Source organism: Schistocerca nitens, chromosome 5, assembly GCF_023898315.1.
Source record: "Schistocerca nitens isolate TAMUIC-IGC-003100 chromosome 5, iqSchNite1.1, whole genome shotgun sequence".
Classification (NCBI taxonomy): Eukaryota; Metazoa; Arthropoda; class Insecta; order Orthoptera; family Acrididae; genus Schistocerca; species Schistocerca nitens.
This window is the reverse complement of record NC_064618.1, coordinates 75,303,786-75,325,060: the sequence shown is the minus strand read 5'-3', so window position 1 is coordinate 75,325,060 and position 21,275 is coordinate 75,303,786. Positions and strand designations below refer to the sequence as shown.

The window sequence follows — 21,275 nt, the reverse complement described above, 5'->3', positions numbered from 1 at the left end:
TGCACGGCGCCAAACACGCATACGACCATCATTGGCACCAAGGCAGAAGCGACTCTCATCGCTGAAGACGACACGTCTCCATTCGTCCCTCCATTCACGCCTGTCGCGACACCACTGGAGGCGGGCTGCACGATGTTGGGGCGTGAGCGGAAGACGGCCTAACGGTGTGCGGGACCGTAGCCCAGCTTCATGGAGACGGTTGCGAATGGTCCTCGCCGATACCCCAGGAGCAACAGTGTCCCTAATTTGCTGGGAAGTGGCGGTGCGGTCCCCTACGGCACTGCGTAGGATCCTACGGCCTTGGCGTGCATCCGTGCGTCGCTGCGGTCCGGTCCCAGGTCGACGGGCACGTGCACCTTCCGCCGACCACTGGTGACAACATCGATGTACTGTGGAGACCTCACGCCCCACGTGTTGAGAATTCGGCGGTACGTTCACCCGGCCTCCCGCATGCCCACTATACGCCCTCGCTCAAAGTCCGTCAACTGCACATACGGTTCACGTCCATGCTGTCGCGGCATGCTACCAGTGTTAAAGACTGCGATGGAGCTCCGTATGCCACGGCAAACTGGCTGACACTGACGGCGGCGGTGCACAAATGCTGCGCAGCTAGCGCCATTCGACGGCCAACACCGCGGTTCCTGGTGTGTCCGCTGTGCCGTGCGTGTGATCATTGCTTGTACAGCCCTCTCGCAGTGTCCGGAGCAAGTATGGTGGGTCTGACACACCGGTGTCAATGTGTTCTTTTTTCCATTTCCAGGAGTGTATTTATGTCTAAGTTGCTCATGTTGGCAATTGTTCTTGGTCTGAATCCTGGATATTTACTTTCTGGTGAAGAAACTTCAGAAAAATATGTTTAGTAACATTACTTTAGCGGCACTGACATCAATGACATTTCCATTACTATCACACAGTGCAGGTAGTGATTACATCTTGCTGCTGGTGTACTTTACGTATGAACAGAAGCTGTTTGGATTTTCTGCCTGATTTTGAGGCAGAGTTGTTTTGTGGAAAATATTAAAAGCATCTTGACAGTATTATGAAAAGGAAGGATTGCTACTCACCATATAGCAGAGATGTTGAGTCGCAGACAGGCACAACAAAAAGACTACTAAACATGTAAGCTTTTGGCTAGAACTCCTCCTTCCGAAATAGACGACATACACACATGCGGTCATGCAAAAACAGCTCACACACACATGACCAATGTCTCTGGCTGCAGACAGATACAGTGGTCATGTGTGTGTGTCAGCTGTGTTTTCATGAATGTATGTGTGCTGAGACCATCTGACCTAAAAAACTGCCAACTTCCCTTGCCACAATTCCTACTACCCATGTAGTAGTACAAGAAAATGAAGGATGAGTTGAATATCAACAGGAGTGGATTCTGATCCCACTTTGAAAACATTAAATTAGAGAATGCTTCTGCATAGATACAAGTTAATATCTAACTGTATTTGAAACAATAAATGAAAAAGGCTAGTGACTATATAAACACAAAAATCAGCATCAAGTTGCAGACCTTACAGGTTAATAAACTGTGTCTTGAAGAGCTCTTTGAATACTGTTACAACAATGGATCTGCAAACATACAAGGTGGTACTGCTGGCAGTTCATAAGCCATTTGTAGGAAATTTCTTGAGTTTTATCAAGCAATTAGGGATTCATAAGGTTATGTAGAACTAGATGGTTGTGGAGACAGTAATGTTATTTTCAATGTGATATTAGTAAAGAAGGTCACATATAGAGCTTTGGTTCACTTCCACAGTATAAATTTCCTATTGGGAATTGAAGGCATAATACAAAGGCTGCTGACTATTAGTTCCTGACTTTACTACCCATAGTGGTTTAAAATGTAAAATTGAAAGTAAATAAAACAATGGGAGTCCAGGTTGGAATGTCAACAATATTATGAAAATGATAAATTGCTACTCACCATGAAGATGGCGTGCTGAGTGGCAGACAGGCACAACAAAAAGTTTACACATTCTCACAAGCAAGCATGCTTCTCAAACACATACCTGCTCTCTGGTCTCTTCAGCAAGAATGCACCCGTGTTCCGTCAAGTGGAAGCACCAGTTCAGAATGGGGTGGGGAAGAGGGAGGGATAGCAGGATATGGGTGGGGGGAGAGGAGTCTCAAGAACTCTTCTCCTCCTCCTGATTCCTGCAGTGGAAACACTTCTTTGCCACTGATCCCTCCTACCAAAGCCATCCTAATCCCAACACTGAACTCTGCCTCTCTTAGTTAATACCCCCATCCATGGTCTTCCCTCCCGCCCAACCAGACCCAGGTCACTGTCCAGGAATTCCTTACCTTCAACTTGGCTTCACCATCCTTCCCCAGGTCCCTTTCTAAGGACATCAACCTTTCAACAGGAGAAATGACAGCCACACACAGTCTCAAAACAGGTCCCAAAGAAAGGACAGTGATAAACAGCCTCAAAACAGATCCCTCCCTAATCATTCTACCTGCAGACAAAGGTTCCACCACTGTTGTTATGAATCACAGTGATTACAAGGTGGAAGGTCTCTTCCAATTGTTTGACTCCTTGAACTATAAACTCTAACAGAGTAACCTCACCTCAGAAGTCCAAAATAATCTCCAAACACTGTTGGAAGTTTTAGGCCCTTCCCAGAACCTCCACCCAAAATCCATTTCCTTCCTCACCCCTATGACATCCTACCTACCCATTTCTACATGCTCCCTAAAATCCACTAATCCAAAAACTTTGGATGTCTGATTGTAGCTGGTTATTTGGCTCCCACTAAAACAATTTTGACCCTCATTGATCAACACCTCCAACCAACTGCCTGAAATCTAGGATCCCATGTCAAAGATACCAACCACTTCCTTCACTGACTCTCCACCATTGTCACCAGTTTTCTACTGAGACCCTACTCGTCAGTGCTGATGCCACTTTTCTATACACCAACATCCCACATGACCACAGCTCATTCCTCATACACCTTACTAATTTTATCCTAAAAGACAACTACTTCTCCTTTGAAAGCTAGGTATACAAACAAATCCACAGCACAGTCATGCACAACCATGTGGCACACTTCTATGCCAACCTGTTTACGGGCCATCCAGAGGAAAACTTCCTAGCCTCCCAAAACTGCAAACCATTGGTCTGGTCCAGGTTCATTGATGATATATTGATGACCTGGACTCAGGGCCAAGATACCCTATCCTCATTCCTTCACAATATCAAAACCTTCTAATCAATCTGTTGTACCTGGTCCTCCTTGGCACAGTATGCCACCTTCCTGGATGTTGACCTCCACCTTTCTAATGGCTCCATCCTCGCCTCTGTCCACATTAAACCCACCCACCACAAGCAGTACCTGCATGTTGGCAGCCAGGGGTAATGTATCTGCAGTGACAATAACTCCCTTGCCCAATATGCTGAAGGTCTCAAAAGGGCCTTCACAGACAGGCATATCCCCCAGACCTAGCTAGACCACAAATAGATTTCCTGTGCCATATCCCCACATACTCCCAATCCTCCCATCACCCTCATGAGCCAACTACAAAGGAATGCCCCATTCATCACCCAATACCACCCCAGACTGGAACCACTGTATCACGTTCTTCATCAGGGCTGTGATTGACTATCATTATGACCTGAAATGAGGCGCATCCTACCTGTGATCCTTCCTACTGCACTGGTTGTTACCTATCTCGTTTCTTGATAATTGAATGATTGTGGAATCTTACGCGGTATATTGTCGTAGGACCACATTCGCACCACATGTTTGTAATTGAGAATAGTACGAGTAGTTCCAGCACAATTTCAGCAAGACTTATTTATTAGTAGCTGCTGAAAGATTACACACTGCAGATCTCGTTTGTCTAGGGGTTTTCGAAGTTTTATCTGCAAAAATAATTACTCCAACAAGCATGGCCTGGGTTTTCTTCTTGTTTGAAATAAACACTACCGGATTCGAAATACTTTCAGCTAAAAATAATATTTACTCGTACTTTTTGTTTAGTAACTACAACATTTTCACTATGAACATTGATACTCTAAAGTGTATTATACTGTACTGGTCATGTAAACACGTCCATCTCCCTCTAATACCGACAAAGAAGTGGCGGGCAAGCCAAAATGTGCCCGGAAGTTGCAGACATTCCTGCATTCCAGATTCTTTGGTCTACTGACCTTAATAAACTCCAAAGATACATATAAATAAATACATATAAATCTACAACATTTAACATCTCAAACGAATCCATTATTTATCATAAAAGAAAATATTCATAATTAAATAAATTAAACACACTTTCAGGCAACATAATGAAGTTACCTTAGCTCTTTACTGTGGGCATCGTACTTTTCCCATGAGATAAACTTTATCTCCGACAGTTAAATACATTACACTACCCTTCCTAAAGTTTTGTCCCATCACCCACCTAATCTCCATAACATCCTACTCTCTCCATATGCCACTCCCACTCTCACCTCCTTGCCACAGGGATCATATGATTGTGGAAGACCCTGGTTCAAGACCTGCCCAATCCATCCACCCAGCACTTCCTATTCTGAACCTGACTGGCTTATCCTACCCCATCAGAGAACAGGCCATCTGTGAAAGCAGCCACATCATGTACCAGCTCTTCTGCAATCATTGCACAGTTATTTATATTGCTTATTTGAGGCGTGCTTCCACAAGATTGTCGGTCCACAACTGTTCAGTACTGAGGAAACTGGAGACTGTCAGTCAGTTGCAATGGACACAGAGTCTAAGATCAATGTTGCTACTTGTTGCCCATTGTATAGTTTGCTGCACCTTTTGGCACCATATTGTATGAATAATTATGGTTAATAGCAAGGTGCATGGTTTGAAAATGGATGTGTCAACTTGAAGTTGGTAACCACTACAGCTGAATCTTATGCAATCTTATGCAACTGAGATGGCCGAAATAAAATATTATCCACTGTCAGATGCATAGTCCAAGATCAGTGAGGATACTTGATGCCCACTGTATAGCTTGCTGTGCCTTTTGGCACCATAGGTATGAATAATTAAGGTTAATAGCAAGGTGTGTGGTTTGAAAATGGGCATGTCAGCCTGAAACTGGTAACTACTACGGTTGAATTTTATATTAGTGCAACTGAGATGGACAAAATAAAAAATTATCCTATTTCCTCAGCTTGTTTTATTGGTATTATCACCAACCAGTTGTCCACCAGTATGAATGGCCACCATCAATCTGTGGGCAAAAGCAAAGTGAACCACTCTGTGGTACGACATGTAGTTGAACATAACAAACTTGATTTCCATGGCTGCTTTGCAACCTGAGCCATACTGATCCTCCTCCTCCACCACCAGGTTTTCTGAACTGCACAGGTGGGAGCTATCCGTACAATACATTCTCCGCTTGTGACATCATTCCACCATCAACCTATGGTAACCTAATGTGCCCACAGCCTCCACCCAGCAGTTTCCACCCCGTCTGTCCCGTCACCTCTTCCCATTTCAGTTCCCCTTACCCTCGTGCACCACTTTCTGCCAGTGCATCCACTGATCTTTCCCTCTTCTCTGCTCCTATCCTTTTCTGCTCCCTATTCCCCTCCCCTCCTCCCCCACCACCTCCTGATGCTGTGCCTGGCAGCCTTCTCAAGCCACCATCTAATCCATACATGTATCACAGGGAGTACTGATTTCTCTCTCCCCACCTGTTCCCCACAATCTGTCTCCCATTCCACTCCGTATTGCTGCTTCTCTCTGACACAACACAGCTGCATTCTGGTTGGAGTGGCTAGAGACATGCTATGTGCATGAGGTGTGCTTGCTTGTGTGAATGAGTGCATGTTTTCCTTTCTGAAGAAGGCTGTGGCCAAAAGTTCAGTGTGTAACAGTCTTTCAATTGCCCCTGTCTGCAACTCTACATGTCATCCTTTCCATAATATTATTGAAAGCAGTTTATCTAACTATAATGGTCCAATTTTAGCAATTAAATATGCTGAATAATTAGGTTTGCATCATTACAGGAAAATACTTAATGAAGGAAAGCTCTGCTGGCTTTACATGCAACCCACTGCAAGTTGTGACTCAAAATGATCACCAACAAAGTCTGTTGCCTGGGTTCAAAGGCAAGTTCCATAGTGCCTTGTACTACCTGGTTAAACTAGTGAGAGCCCATTAACATCATTCACTGTATGAATTTGTAGTTCATGATTTTTAACAGAAACTTCAGGCTGAATATGGCCCACTAGTTTGGATCCAGGTTGAAGGCATAAAATAAATGCTTTGGCAATCCTGCAACTCTCTTGGGTGCAAATTTCTTGATCTGTACTACCAGAAGGAAAATTGGGGGGGGGGGTCTCTTAATAGTTAAGATGTGCACTACAGTTCAAAAGCAGCTATTATTGTAGCAGAGTAGGTACAGCATGATTACGATAGCATTTTTATTTTAGAGAAATCTCTCTGTGTACTAGATGAGCAGTAAGGTGTAGTATGCCAAGGAGAGATGTGCATATTGTCTATTATGGAGAGGAGTAAGCATTATACACTCCTGGAAATTGAAATAAGACCACCGTGAATTCATTGTCCCAGGAAGGGGAAACTTTATTGACACATTCCTGGGGTCAGATACATCACATGATCACACTGACAGAACCACAGGCACATAGACACAGGCAACAGAGCATGCACAATGTCGGCACTAGTACAGTGTATATCCACCTTTCACAGCAATGCAGGCTGCTATTCTCCCATGGAGACGATCGTAGAGATGCTGGATGTAGTCCTGTGGAACGGCTTGCCATGCCATTTCCACCTGGAGCCTCAGTTGGACCAGCGTTCGTGCTGGACGTGCAGACCGCGTGAGACGACGCTTCATCCAGTCCCAAACATGCTCAATGGGGGACAGATCCGGAGATCTTGCTGGCCAGGGTAGTTGACTTACACCTTCTAGAGCACGTTGGGTGGCACGGGATACATGCGGACGTGCATTGTCCTGTTGGAACAGCAAGTTCCCTTGCTGGTCTAGGAATGGTAGAACGATGGGTTCGATGACGGTTTGGATGTACCGTGCACTATTCAGTGTCCCCTCGACGATCACCAGTGGTGTACGGCCAGTGTAGGAGATCGCTCCCCACACCATGATGCCGGGTGTTGGCCCTGTGTGCCTCGGTCGTATGCAGTCCTGATTGTGGCGCTCACCTGCACGGCGCCAAACACGCATACGACCATCATTGGCACCAAGGCAGAAGCGACTCTCATCGCTGAAGATGACATGTCTCCATTCGTCCCTCCATTCACGCCTGTCGCGACACCACTGGAGGCGGGCTGCACGATGTTGGGGCGTGAGCGGAAGACGGCCTAACGGTGTGCGGAACCGTAGCCCAGCTTCATGGAGACGGTTGCGAATGGTCCTCGCCGATACCCCAGGAGCAACAGTGTCCCTAATTTGCTGGGAAGTGGCGGTGCGGTCCCCTACGGCACTGCGTAGGATCCTACGGTCTTGGCGTGCATCCGTGCGTCGCTGCGGTCCGGTCCCAGGTCGACGGGCACGTGCACCTTCCGCCGACCACTGGCGACAACATCAATGTACTGTGAAGACCTCACGCCCCACGTGTTGAGCAATTCGGCGGTACGTCCACCCGGCCTCCCACATGCCCACTATACGACCTCGCTCAAAGTCCGTCAACTGCACATACGGTTCACGTCCACGCTGTCGCTGCATGCTACCAGTGTTAAAGACTGCGATGGAGCTCCGTATGCCACGGCAAACTGGCTGACACTGACGGCGGCGGTGCACAAATGCTGCGCAGCTAGCGCCATTCGACGGCCAACACCGCAGTTCCTGGTGTGTCCGCTGTGCCGTGCGTGTGATCATTGCTTGTACAGCCCTCTCGCAGTGTCCGGAGCAAGTATGGTGGGTCTGACACACCGGTGTCAATGTGTTCTTTTTTCCATTTCCAGGAGTGTAGTTGGCCAGAAAAGAAAATATAAACCTAGTGTTAATTAACTACAGAAGCATACAGGGTAAGACCCTAAAGCTATGTCACTAATTAGTATTAACACATTTAATATTTGGAATAAAATGTTAGTTCAAAGCCAAAATGAAGAGCAACAAAATGTTAAACTTAGAATTGAATATATACCAAAATGGACAGGCTTCACACAAATTTTGGCAGTGTATTTACTACCATAAAGAACTCTATAATGTCTAATAAAAGGAATATAGATATAGAATGTTTCAATAGATGTGACGGAAATAATATGGCATCTAAATGTCACTACAGTATAACAATTGCTGTATACCAGCATTTCTCTAATTTATCTTCTAGTAACTAGAACTGTACAGGAACAATATCTTGATGGAGACAAATTTACGTTAACTTGATACAGCATAAATAAATACAAATAAAACAAAATAATGTATAAGTTTATGATAGAATGTCATTGATAATGAGACCTTTCATTTGCTCAATTGTTTTAGTTCCGGACTCACCTCCAAGAGATGTTCATTGCACCAGTGTATCTTCACAAAGTATCCTCTTGACCTGGCTGGAAATTGCTGTTAATAATGTCAATGGTGTCCTGCTGGGGTACAAGGTCACATACAGGACAGTTTCTGAGTGGGATGGTATGTATTTATGTATGTATGCTTATATTTTTCTTTATGCATGGGTCTACAAATTTACTAAATAACACATTCCAATCTCAGGAGCTGTGGGTACATATGGAGAACAATACCTCAATGAATATTGTGAAGAACTTAGTTCACAACCTTCATTCAGCTTAAGGTCACCAACACTTTTTTTTTATAATAAAAGAGATACATAAGTTTACATGGAATCTAGGGACTTTAGATCTTTAATAGACTATGTAATAACAAATGACAGGATATGTAATCAGGTTCAGGATATACACTTACACTGAGGAAGCAAAATCTGTTCTGAACACTGTTTAGTCATTGCAGCAGTTACAATGCTAGATAAGTGGAAGAAAGCTAGGGCAAGAAGACAAACAAAGCTTGAGGATGTCTTTAAGGTGTATCTTCTGGAACAAGAAAGTATTTGGATATTTTACCAAAGTTGGCTACAGAAATATCTGCTGGACACTCCAACTGTATGGGATGTAGAGAAAGAATGGCAAAATATTAAAGATAGCATAAAAAGAGTGACATATGAGGTATTGAGGAGAAGAAATGGCTAAGGAAAAAAGAAGGATTGAGGATATGAAATGAAAATATTGTAAAGGCTGTTGAAGAAAAAAATAGAGCCCACAAAAACTCCTGTGGAATAAAACACCAGAAACTGAAGGGGAGTATAAGCAAAAATGGAACCATGCCAAACAGATAACTAGGGTAACATACCAAGAGTCATGGGACCATTTTATAACTAAAGTAGAACAAGATATACAGAGGAGGCAAACTTTTGGCTATAAACCAATGAAACACGTAAACAGATTGAAGAAAAGATACTGAAGGACTAAATATAATTAGTGAAGATGAGTGGGAAGAGTTTTATAAAAAAATTGTGGGAAATAGAAGATCCAGAATTAATGAAGAAGGAGAGGATCATATCACATACTAGAACATTGGGTTCAATCACAATAAAAGAACTGCAAGTAGTTTTAAAAAGTATGAAAAACAGGGAAAGCATATGGACCAGATGGTATTAATTTGGATCATCTAAAATATGCTGGCCCCTTTTGTGATTTTAGGTTATTACACTTATTTGATGAATGTTGGCACTGGTGTAAAATCCCAGATTTCTGGAAAATATCAGAAGTAATATCAATTTTTAAAAAAGGCCAAAGAAACAATGAGAAAATTATTGGAGAATCAGCCTCCTAAACTTGGCCTATAAAATCTTTGCAAAAATAATAAATAGTCATTTAAGAACCGAAGTCTCTCCTATTGAAAGAACAATGTGAGTTCCAGATAGGCCATTGATACAGTGATAATATACTTACAATAAAGATAATTTTAGGAAGATGACAAGAGTTCAGTTTAGAAATGTATATAGCTTTTATTGGCTTTGGAAAAAGCTTTTGACAATGTGAACATAATTATTAAAGCTGGATATTGTAGACATAGAAGCTATAAAAAGCTTATACATGGACACGAAAATAATAATAACAGATGGTATTAACAAAACTGAAGAAACCACTAGCAATAAGGGACTCAAACAAGACTGTAGCCTGGTACCAACCTTATTTAATGTATATATAAATGATTTGATTAAAAACTGGAGATAGGAAGTAAATCTGAGTATACAGTTCAACAGAAATAATTATTTTAATGTTCTTATGTGTGCAGATGATGATACCATTTTGTAATAAAGTAAGATGAGCTACAAAAAGTAGTCTATAAATTACATCAACTAGGGAAAAAATAATGTAATGTTTGAATATCAACAAGAAAAATTACAATCTCGGCACATCATGGGAAATACCCCACATGCTCGAAACTAATAATAGATAATACACCACTTGATCAGGTCTCCAGCTTTAATTTTGTAGGATACAATGTAAGCTATGATATGGATAAGGACATAGAAAATAATGTTAAAAATAATCAATATGCAGAATGATAAACAAAGCATTGCAGAACAAAATACAGAAGGAAACAAAATTAAAATTTTATAAAACCATGGCTACACCTGTATTGTTGTATGGAAGTGTGCCATGGATCCCTAAAAAAATGATAAAAGCAAACTACAAAAAGTGGAAATGAGATTTCCTTAGGGAAGTAAGAGATGTTACCAGGCAAGACCATATGAGATATGAAGATATTAGGAATGAACTATGTACTTGTAATATTAAAGAAAAAACTGAACAAAATAAAACATTATGAAAATCACCCACAAAGAATGAGTGCAGAGAGAATGCCATGTCTGGCCATGCAGTACCAGCCGAGAGGAAGAAGGATCCTAGGAAGACCCAGAATGAGGTGGCAGTGAAAACTGAAGACAGAGCAGATACAAGTGCCTAAGCTTTGAAGTGCAGAAGAAGAAGCAAACAATTTTTCCTGCAAGGCTATGTTCATAATAAATAAATAAATTACACACTGCCTGACAAAAAGTGTGTAGCACCCAGAAGGGATATGAGCTCCTCATCCAGGCTTTGAATGCCCAAGGGATGTTGATCTGCTGTCACGCCATCCCCTGCCTTGCAGCATCATTTTGATGCTGTTTGGAGGGGCATGTGCTCAGCACATCATTGTCCCAGATGTTTCGCCAACTTTCCAGACCTTGGAGCTGCTACTTCTCAATCAAGTAGCTCCTCAGCTGGTATCCCCATACCGGTCCTCCCACCAAGGAAAAATTCTTGGCAGTACCAGGAATCAAACCCAAGATCTCCACACGGCAGCCATCTACACTATCCACTCTGCTATGGAGGTAGACATCAAGAAGGGGAAAAGAAAGTAAATGTAACTTCATAAGTTGAGAAGGTATGTGATGTTGTTACTGTGGTTACAACATCGAGGAAAATTTGCAAAGAACTTGGTATATGAGTCAATTTATCAGTATGATGCAGTTTTTCTTGCCTGGATGCGAGCACTGGTTTGGCTGGGAAGCATGTCATAAATGTGCTGTATCCTCTCCTGAGGTGAGGAGACCCACAGTTGTTATAAGTGGTCTTTGATATCCTGGATATTGACTCTGGGACAGAGATAACATCCAAGCTGGTCCCACACATCTTCTGTCAGGGTCAGATCTATAGATGTTGCTGGCCACAATTGTACCTTAGCATCACATAGATGGTTCACACATATACATGCCATGTGTGGAAGAGCATTGTCCTGTTGAAAAATAGCACTACAGTACCATCACATCAGAAATAGCACACGAGGATGCAGGATGCCAGTAAGATACTGTTGTGCCTTCAGAGTTCCATTGATCAGTGCTGGATGTGACCTGAAGTCATACCCTGTGGCTCCTCACACCATGACACCAGGAGTAAAACCACTGCACTTCTCCAAAACATCAGAAGAATGGGACCTTTGTTCAGACTCCCATCATAATACTGACGATGGTCATCCACGTTAGTGCAGATCCACAATTCATTGCTGAACAAAACGTGTTTTCATTCATTAGCAGTCCTTGCTTCCCTGTCTCACAGCACCATTCCAAATGCAGTTGTTTATGTCACAGTGCTGACATTAGCCCATGTGTGGGGCAGTAATTCCCTAGTATAGATGCTGCTGTATCTGACCAAGGGCAGAGAATTACACACAATGTTGCAGGAAGTCCATTACTTGTTCTTGGACAGCAGGGGCAGATATGCAGGTGTTACAATGTGCTTGGTCAAATCTTCCCTAATGTTGATTAGATGTGGTCAGTCAGAGGATATAAAATGTAGACTGGCAATGGCAATGAAAGCATTTCTGAAGAAGAGAAATTTGTTAACATCGAGTATAGATTTAAGTGTCAGGAAGTCGTTTCTGAAAGTATTTGTATGGAGTATAGCCATGTATGGAAATAAAACATGGACAATGAATAGTTTGGACAAGAAGAGAATAGAAGCTTTCAAAATGTGATGCTACAGAAGAATGCTGAAGATTAGATGGATAGATCACATAACTAATGAGGAGGTATTGAATAGAATTGGGGAGAAGAGGAGTTTGTGGCACAACTTGACAAGAAGAAGGGACCGGTTGGTAGGACATGTTCTGAGGCATCAAGGGATCACAAATTTAGCATTGGAGGGCAGTGTGGAGGGTAAAAATCGTAGAGGGAGACCAAGAGATGAATACACTAAGCAGATTCAGAAGGATGTAGGTTGCAGTAAGTACTGGGAGATGAAGAAGCTTGCACAGGATAGAGTAGCATGGAGAGCTGCATCAAACCAGTCTCAGGACTGAAGACAACAACAACAACAACAACAACAACAAAGTATTTTCAATGGGAATTAGTGATCAGAGCTGAAATGGATGTAATTAGCTCCGCTCCGGTTTACTGTCAGTGAGTTTACTTTGAGCCAGGTTTTGAGTTCTGAAAGTAATTTGTTGACATCACTCTCTATATTGGTGGACTGGTTATTATTTATCACATTGGCTAGTATTGTCAGCAAACATAGTGAACTTGCATGTTTTTTATGGCAAAGATAAGTCATTTATTTACATGAGAAACAGCAGTGGATGAAGGACAGAGCCGTGGGGGACTCTATGGAGTACAGTGCCTGAGTCGTATCTGCCCTCTCACCTGATTTGCTGCTCTCTTCAAAAACTGTGATTCCTATCTCAGAGGTAAGATTTTAGCCATTTTTCCACTGCCCCTCTGGTGCCACAGTGACATGCTTTGTTGATAAATATTTTATGATCCGCATAGTCAAAAACCTTAGAAAGATCACAAAATATCCCAGCCGGCTTTCAGAATGTCATTCTAACAGGCCAACTGGAGGCCACGATGTGGCACCTTTCGGACTCTACCAAGTGCTGGTAATGCTGTGTCACATGAGTACACAGCATCTTCAAGTCCTTCAGAGTGATCACTAAGCATCTGACACTATTTGTGCCCATTATATACCCTACCAGGCTTAGTAACAATGCTAAACATGAACAACACTAATGCACTCTAGTGGTTGTTCTACTGTCCTCAGCTGAGAATAATAACCACAGCAGGTGTGCAGCTGTAGGTCAGGGTGTAATCTATGGCAGAACAGTGCACAGCATTTTGAAAACATTGTCAATGTAATGTTGAACAATGTGATACTCCACAACAAGGCTATAATGAAGTCTACCATTAATGCAATATTTTTTGTATGGCCAATACCACTGCCCATTAGGCACCCATGGAGCATAGGGCATAAGGGAATGAGGGGAAGGACTGTGTTCCCCTCCCCACCTCAACCCTCATAGTAATCCTTCTGAGCTGCTTGCTGTATTGTTACAGAGAAATACAGGTCTGATCATTTACATACTTGCTACACTGACATCTGACCACATCTCCTGGGTGCTTCACTCTTTTGTCAGACAGTGTACATCACCACAGGCCAATTTTGACTGAATTGTAATTCAAGTGCATTATCGCTCCTGCAAGTGTGTGGTGAAGCATGTTGAAGACCTGTTAGAATGACATTCTGAAAGCCGGCTGGGATATTTTGTGATCTTTCTAAGGTTTTTGACTATGCGGATCATAAAATATTTATCAACAAAGCATGTCACTGTGGCACCAGAGGGGCAGTGGAAAAATGGCTAAAATCTTACCTCTGCGATAGGAATCACAGTTTTTGAAGAGAGCAGCAAATCAGGTGAGAGGGCAGATACGACTCAGGCACTGTACTCCATAGAGTCCCCCACGGCTCTGTCCTTCATCCACTGCTGTTTCTCATGTAAATAAATGACTTATCTTTGCCATAAAAAACATGCAAGTTCACTATGTTTGCTGACAATACTAGCCAATGTGATAAATAATAACCAGTCCACCAATATAGAGAGTGATGTCAACAAATTACTTTCAGAACTCAAAACCTGGTTCAAAGTAAACTCACTGACAGTAAACCGGAGCGGAGCTAATTACATCCATTTCAGCTCTGATCACTAATTCCCATTGAAAATACTTTGTTGTTGTTGTTGTTGTTGTTGTCTTCAGTCCTGAGACTGGTTTGATGCAGCTCTCCATGCTACTCTATCCTGTGCAAGCTTCTTCATCTCCCAGTACTTACTGCAACCTACATCCTTCTGTATCTGCTTAGTGTATTCATCTCTTGGTCTCCCTCTACGATTTTTACCCTCCACACTGCCCTCCAATGCTAAATTTGTGATCCCTTGATGCCTCAGAACATGTCCTACCAACCGGTCCCTTCTTCTTGTCAAGTTGTGCCACAAACTCCTCCTCTTCCCAATTCTATTCAATACCTCTTCATTAGTTATGTGATCTACCCATCTAATGTTCAGCATTCTTCTGTAGCACCACATTTTGAAAGCTTCTATTCTCTTCTTGTCCAAACTATTCATTGTCCATGTTTTATTTCCATACATGGCTATACTCCATACAAATACTTTCAGAAACGACTTCCTGACACTTAAATCTAAACTCGATGTTAACAAATTTCTCTTCTTCAGAAATGCTTTCATTGCCATTGCCAGTCTACATTTTGTATCCTCTCTACTTCGACCATCATCAGTTATTTTGCTCCCCAAATAGCAAAACTCCTTTACTACTTTAAGTGTCTCATTTCCTAATCTAATTCCCTCAGCATCACCTGACTTAATTCGACTACATTCCATTATCCTCGTTTTGCTTTTGTTGATGTTCATCTTATATCCTCCTTTCAAGACACTGTCCATTCTGTTCTACAGCTCTTCCAAGTCCTTTGCTGTCTGACAGAATTACAATGTCATCGGCGATCCTCAACATTTTTATTTCTTCTCCATGGACTTTGATACCTACTCCGAATTTTTCTTTTGTTTCCTTTACTGCTTGCTCAATATACAGATTGAATAACATCGGGGACAGGCTACAACCCTGTCTCACTCCCTTCCCAATCACTGCTTCCCTTTCATGTCCCTCGACTCTTATAACTGCCATCTGGTTTCTGTACAAATTGTAAATAGCCTTCCCACCTTTTTGCAGTTTCTTCAGTTTTAATCTACAGTTCATAACCAATAGATTGTGGTCAGAGTCCACATCTGCACCTGGAAATGTCTTGCAATTTAAAACCTGGTTCCTAAATCTCTGTCTTACCATTATATAATCTATCTGATACCTTCTAGTATCTCCAGGATTCTTCCATGTATACAACTTTCTTTTATGATTCTTGAACCAAGTGTTAGCTATGATTAAGTTATGCTCTGTGCAAAATTCTGCCAGACAGCTTCCTCTTTCATTTCTCTCCCCCAATCCATATCCACCCACTATGTTTCCTTCTCTCCCTTTTCCTACTCTCGAATTCCAGTCACCCATGACTATTAAATTTTCGTCTCCCTTCACTACCTGAATAATTTCTTTTATCTCATCATACATTTCATCAATTTCTTCATCATCTGCAGAGCTAGTTGGCATATAAACTTGTACTACTGTAGTAGGCATGGGCTTCGTGTCTATCTTGGCCACAATAATGCGTTCACTATGCTGTTGGTAGTAGCTTACCCGCACTCCTATTTTTTTATTCATTATTAAACCTACTTCTGCATTACCCCTATTTGATTTTGTTTTTATAACCCTATATTCACCTGACCAAAAGTCTTGTTCCTTATTACTTATTACCTCAAATTCATAGGCCTCCACATATACATTAGGTTTGGCTGGAAACATCATGTCCTCCACACCATAGAAAGGTTGCCCACTGCTACTTTTGCCATTAGGACAATAGCACAATTTGGAGACATACCTTGTGAACTTCCACTCTGTTATATGCATGGACTTATCCTGTGGGCCAATTCATCTACATCTAAGAAAATTTTCTTTCTGCAGAAAAAAGTTGTCTGAATAATGTGTAGAGTACCCCTGAGAACCTCCTGCCATTATCTCTTTATGAAACTTGGAATACTGTCTACAACTGCCCAACATATTTATTTGATTATGAGTTTCAAGGTTGACAATCCTGTCCACTATGAAACCAATGAAATGTACTGTGATCACAATACAAGAAGAAAGACTAAGCTCCATTGTGATTTCAAAAATCTAACTCAGCTTCAGAGAGATGTACAGCATTCCAATGGAAAAATATTTAATTCACTGTCAAACTACATCAAGGGCCTATATAGTAATAGTGTATTACTGAAAAATAAATTGAAGATGTTTTTACTTGAAAAAACATTTTATTCATTAGATGAATTTTTCAACAGAGAAGTATAATCTGTATGTATAATACTAAGATACATACTTACTGTGTGGTTTCTTAGGTTGTTCACTTTGCTTCTGTTTTGCTCTAGTTTTGTGTTTTGTATTTTTCCTGCAACTGTTTTTTCTTTTTTTTAAATAACTATATGACATCTGTGTAAAGTACATTTATATATTCTTTAAGCTTCTCCACATCCTAGTGTCTCACATGCATAAAAGGTTCTAGGTATATGTAAATAAATAAATAAAAGAGATAAGTTATAAGTTAACATAGAGAAACAAATATATAAAATATTCTAAATGATGAGGTTCTGCCAAAGACATGTTTGAGACATAAATTTTTGGGATTATGCATAGATATAAGGCCTTTATAGAAGCAGTAGGTGACCTATCTGCAGAAAAAGTAATGTCCAGTCTATATGTATTAAGGATACTATGGCCATACCAAAATTCTGAAACTGTATTTTCATGGGTGACAACTACTATGAATTGTCTGTAGTTGTTATGGATTTATCATAATTTGATGTTTTTTTGAAAACTGTTCTGATTACATTTTCCTAATCATATGCTACTACTCATAAAATGTTCCAATTACTTCCTTACTGAGTAAGTAGTAAACCTGTCTATGAATAATTCTGTCACCATGGCTTACTAAGATAGCTTATGCTGAGAGACAACAAAAAATTTTTTGTTCTGCGCATGTTAACTTAAAGGATAGGAATAAAATTGTTTTTGATCCAAGAAGGTTCCACGCGTTTGTCTTCAAACTGCTGCAATTTTTTCTAACCTGACATTTTTAACCTCTTGAGTGAAGAGCTGCTAAGAAAAGGGATTTCATGGAAGAACTATGTGTCATTTACATGTGGCAATGCAAATACAATGGTGGGATGTATAAACCAGAATTGTTGCTTTTTTGATGAAAGTTCAACTGCACAAACTTGTTCCTACCACTTGCTTCATTTAGGTGCACAAACATGTGTGAAACCTTAAATATTTTTATGCTGAAGAATTTATGATATGGAGCTTTACCACTTTCTCCAAAAAAGTTAAAAAAGACAGTCTACTTTTAACCCCCCAGTGACCCATGAACCATGGGCCTAACAGTTGGTTTGGTGGCTTGCATGCCTCAGCAACACAGATAGCCATACCGTAGGTGCAATCACAACTGAGGGGTATCTGTTGTGAGGCCAGAGAAATGTGTGATTCCTGCAGAGGGTCAACAGCCTTTTCACTGTTTGTAGGGGAAACAGTCTGGATGACTGACTGACTGGACATTCTAACATCAATCAAAATGGCCTTGCTTTTCTGGTTCTGCGAACAGCTGAAAGCAGGAGGAAACTACAGCCATAAATTTTCCCGAGGTTATACAGCTCTACTCTATGGTAAATGATGATGACATCCTCATAGGTAAAATATACCACAGGTTAAATAGTTTCCCATTCAGATCTCCAGGTGGACAATACTCAGGATGTTATCATCATCAAGAGACATAAAACTGGTGTTCTACAGGTCAGTGTGTGGAATGTTAGATCCCTTAATCGGGCAGGTAGGTTAGATAATTTTAAAACATGGATAGGTTGAAGTTATATATAGTGGGAATTAATGAAGTTCAGTGTCTGGAGGAGCACGATTTCTGATGATGTCAATACAGAGTTATAAATACAAAATCAAATAGGGGTAATGCAGGAGTGGGTTTAATAATGAGTAAGAAAATATGAATTTTTTTTTTTGCAGGTAAGCAACTGCGAACAGTATAGTGAATGCATTATCATAGCCAAGATAGACACTAAAAAATTGTTATCAAACTTAACAAGTTTCAGGAAAAATAATTACACATGATAAACAGTTTAAGTATTTAGAACTCAACATAACAGTTTTCAAAGGTCCCTAGACTGTGTATGTCATATATTACAACAATAATTTTTTTAGTCATCTTGTCCTGTTTCAGATATTTTCAGTCACAATTCTCCATCCCAGTTTGGTGATTCGAAAACCAGCTCTGTGATAGCTGAACAGGCCCATAAGTGTATCACAGCAAACAATTTAAGTCTAGAACTCACAAAGTCTCATATGGTGACAGTATTATGAAAAGGGTTGATTATAATGTAGGATAAAAAACTCTACTCACCAAACATTGGCAGAATATGCATGTAAAGAAATTTATAATTGTGCAAGATTTCGGAGTCAGTGGCACCTCCTTCTGGCAGAAGGAGTGAAGGGACGGGAAGAGCGATGAAGGAAAAGGATAGTAGAGGTCTGGGAAAAGGGATAGATTTCAGAAAACTCACCCAGAACAGTGGTGCAGGGGAGACTTACTGGACAGGATGTGAAGGAAAGACTGATTATTGGGGACTGCACATAATGAGATTTGAAAACTGGAGAGCTTAAATGTGGAAGATAGGGTAATATGCAGAGATTACTGCTAAAACAATGTGCGTGAGTTAATAAGAGTGAAAAGCTAAGTGCATTGTACATAACAGATGTGGGAGAGGGATGGAGAAAAAGAGAAAGGTGAGATAATGAAGGATGTAGAAAACTAAAACAGATTGAAGAAAGGAATAGTTACTGCAAAGAAATGCTGAGACAGAATAAATTAATGTAAATTAAGGCCAGGACCAAGGACATGTTGTAATGCTAGTTCATCTACATCAACATTTATACTCCGCAAGCCACCCAACGGTGTGTGGTGAAGGACACTTTATGTGCCACTGTCATTATCTCCCTTTCTTGTTCCAGTCGCGTATGGTTCGCGGGAAGAACGACTGCCGCAAAGCCTATGTGTGTGCTAGAATCTCTCTAATTTTACATTTGTGATCTCCTCGGAAGGTATAAGTAGGGGGAAGCAATATATTCGATATCTCATCCAGAAACACACCCTCTCGAAACCTGGACATCAAGCTACACCACGATGCAGAGCCCCTCTCTTGCAGAGTCTGCCAGTTGAGTTTGATAAACATCTCCGTAACGCTATCACGCTTACCAAATAACCCTGTGACAAAACACGCCGCTCTTCTTTGGATCTTCTCTATCTCCTCTGTCAACCCGACCCACTACGGATCCCACACTGATGAGCAATACTCAAGTATAGGTCGAACGAGTGCTTTGAAAGCCACCTCCTTTGTTGATGGACTACATTTTCTAAGGACTCTCCCAATGAATCTCAACCTGGCACCCGCCTTATCAACAATTAATTTTATATGATCATTCCACTTCAAATCGTTCCGCACGCACACTCCCAGATATTTTACAGAAGTAACTGCTACCAGTGTTTGTTCCGCTATCATATAATCATACAATAAAGGATCCTTCTTTCTATGTATTCGCAATAAATTACATTTGTCTATGTTAAGGGTCAGTTGCCACTCTCTGCACCAAGTGCCTATCCGCTGCAGATCTTCCTGCATTTTGCTGCAATTTTCTAATGCTCCAACTTCTCTTTATACTACAGCATCATCTGCAAAAAGCCACATGAAACTTCCGACACTATCTACTAGGTCATTTATATGTATTGTGAAAAGCAATGGTCCCATAACACTCCCCTATGGCACGCCAGAGGCTACTTTAACGTCTGTAGACGTCTCTCCATTGAGAACAACATGCTGTGTTCTGTTTGCTAAAAACTCTTCAATCCAGCCACACAGCTGGTCTGATATTCCGTAGGCTCTTACTTTGTTTAACAGGCGACAGTGCGGAACTGTATTGAATGCCTTCCGGAAGTCAAGGAAAATGGTATCTACCTGGGAGCCTGTATCTAATATTTTCTGGGTCTCATGAACAAATAAAGCAAGTTGGGTCTCACATGATCGCTGTTTCCGGAATCCATGTTGATTCCTACAGAGTAGATTCTGGATTTCCAGAAATGACATGATACACGAGCAAAAAACGTGTTCTAAAATTCTACAACAGATCGATGTCAGAGATATAGGTCTATAGTTTTGCACATGTACTCAATGACCCTTCTTGAAGACTGGGACTACCTGTGCTCTTTTCCAATCATTTGGAACCTTCTGTTCCTCTAGAGACTTGCGGTACACTGCTGTTAGAAGGGGGGAAAGTTCTTCCACGTACTCTGTGTAGAATTGAATTGGTATCCCGTCAGGTCCAGTGGACTTTCCTCTGTTGAGTGATTTCAGTTGCTTTTCTATTCCTTGGACACTTATTTCGATGTCAGTCATTTTTTCGTTTGTGCGAGGATTTAGAGAAGGAACTGCAGTGCGGTCTTCCTCTGTTAAACAGCTTTGGAAAAAGGTGTTTAGTATTTCAGCTTTATGCATGTCATCCTCTATTTCAATGCCATCATCATCCCGGAGTGTCTGGATATGCTTTTTCGAGCCAGTTACCTCCTAGGATTTTCTGTCAAGTCGGTACATAGAATTTTACTTTCGAATTCACTGAATGCTTCATTCATAGCCCTCCTTACGCTAACTTTAACATCGTTTAGCTTCTGTTTGTCTGAGAGGTTTTAGTTTTACTTGGCACATACCTGTCTAAAACGTATTTTATGATTGCCTTGAACTTTTTC

At 41.3% G+C, this 21,275-nt stretch overlaps 1 long non-coding RNA gene across 1 annotated transcript in view; it reads left to right on the top strand.

Annotated features, from left to right (window-relative positions):
- The window catches only part of LOC126260916 (uncharacterized), a 36,064-nt gene that overhangs the window by 7,788 nt on the left and 7,001 nt on the right, over window positions 1–21,275 (top strand). The window contains exon 2 of the long non-coding RNA XR_007546663.1: window positions 8,458–8,604. This is a non-coding gene — a long non-coding RNA (uncharacterized LOC126260916). The remainder of the gene's footprint in view (window positions 1–8,457; window positions 8,605–21,275) is intronic.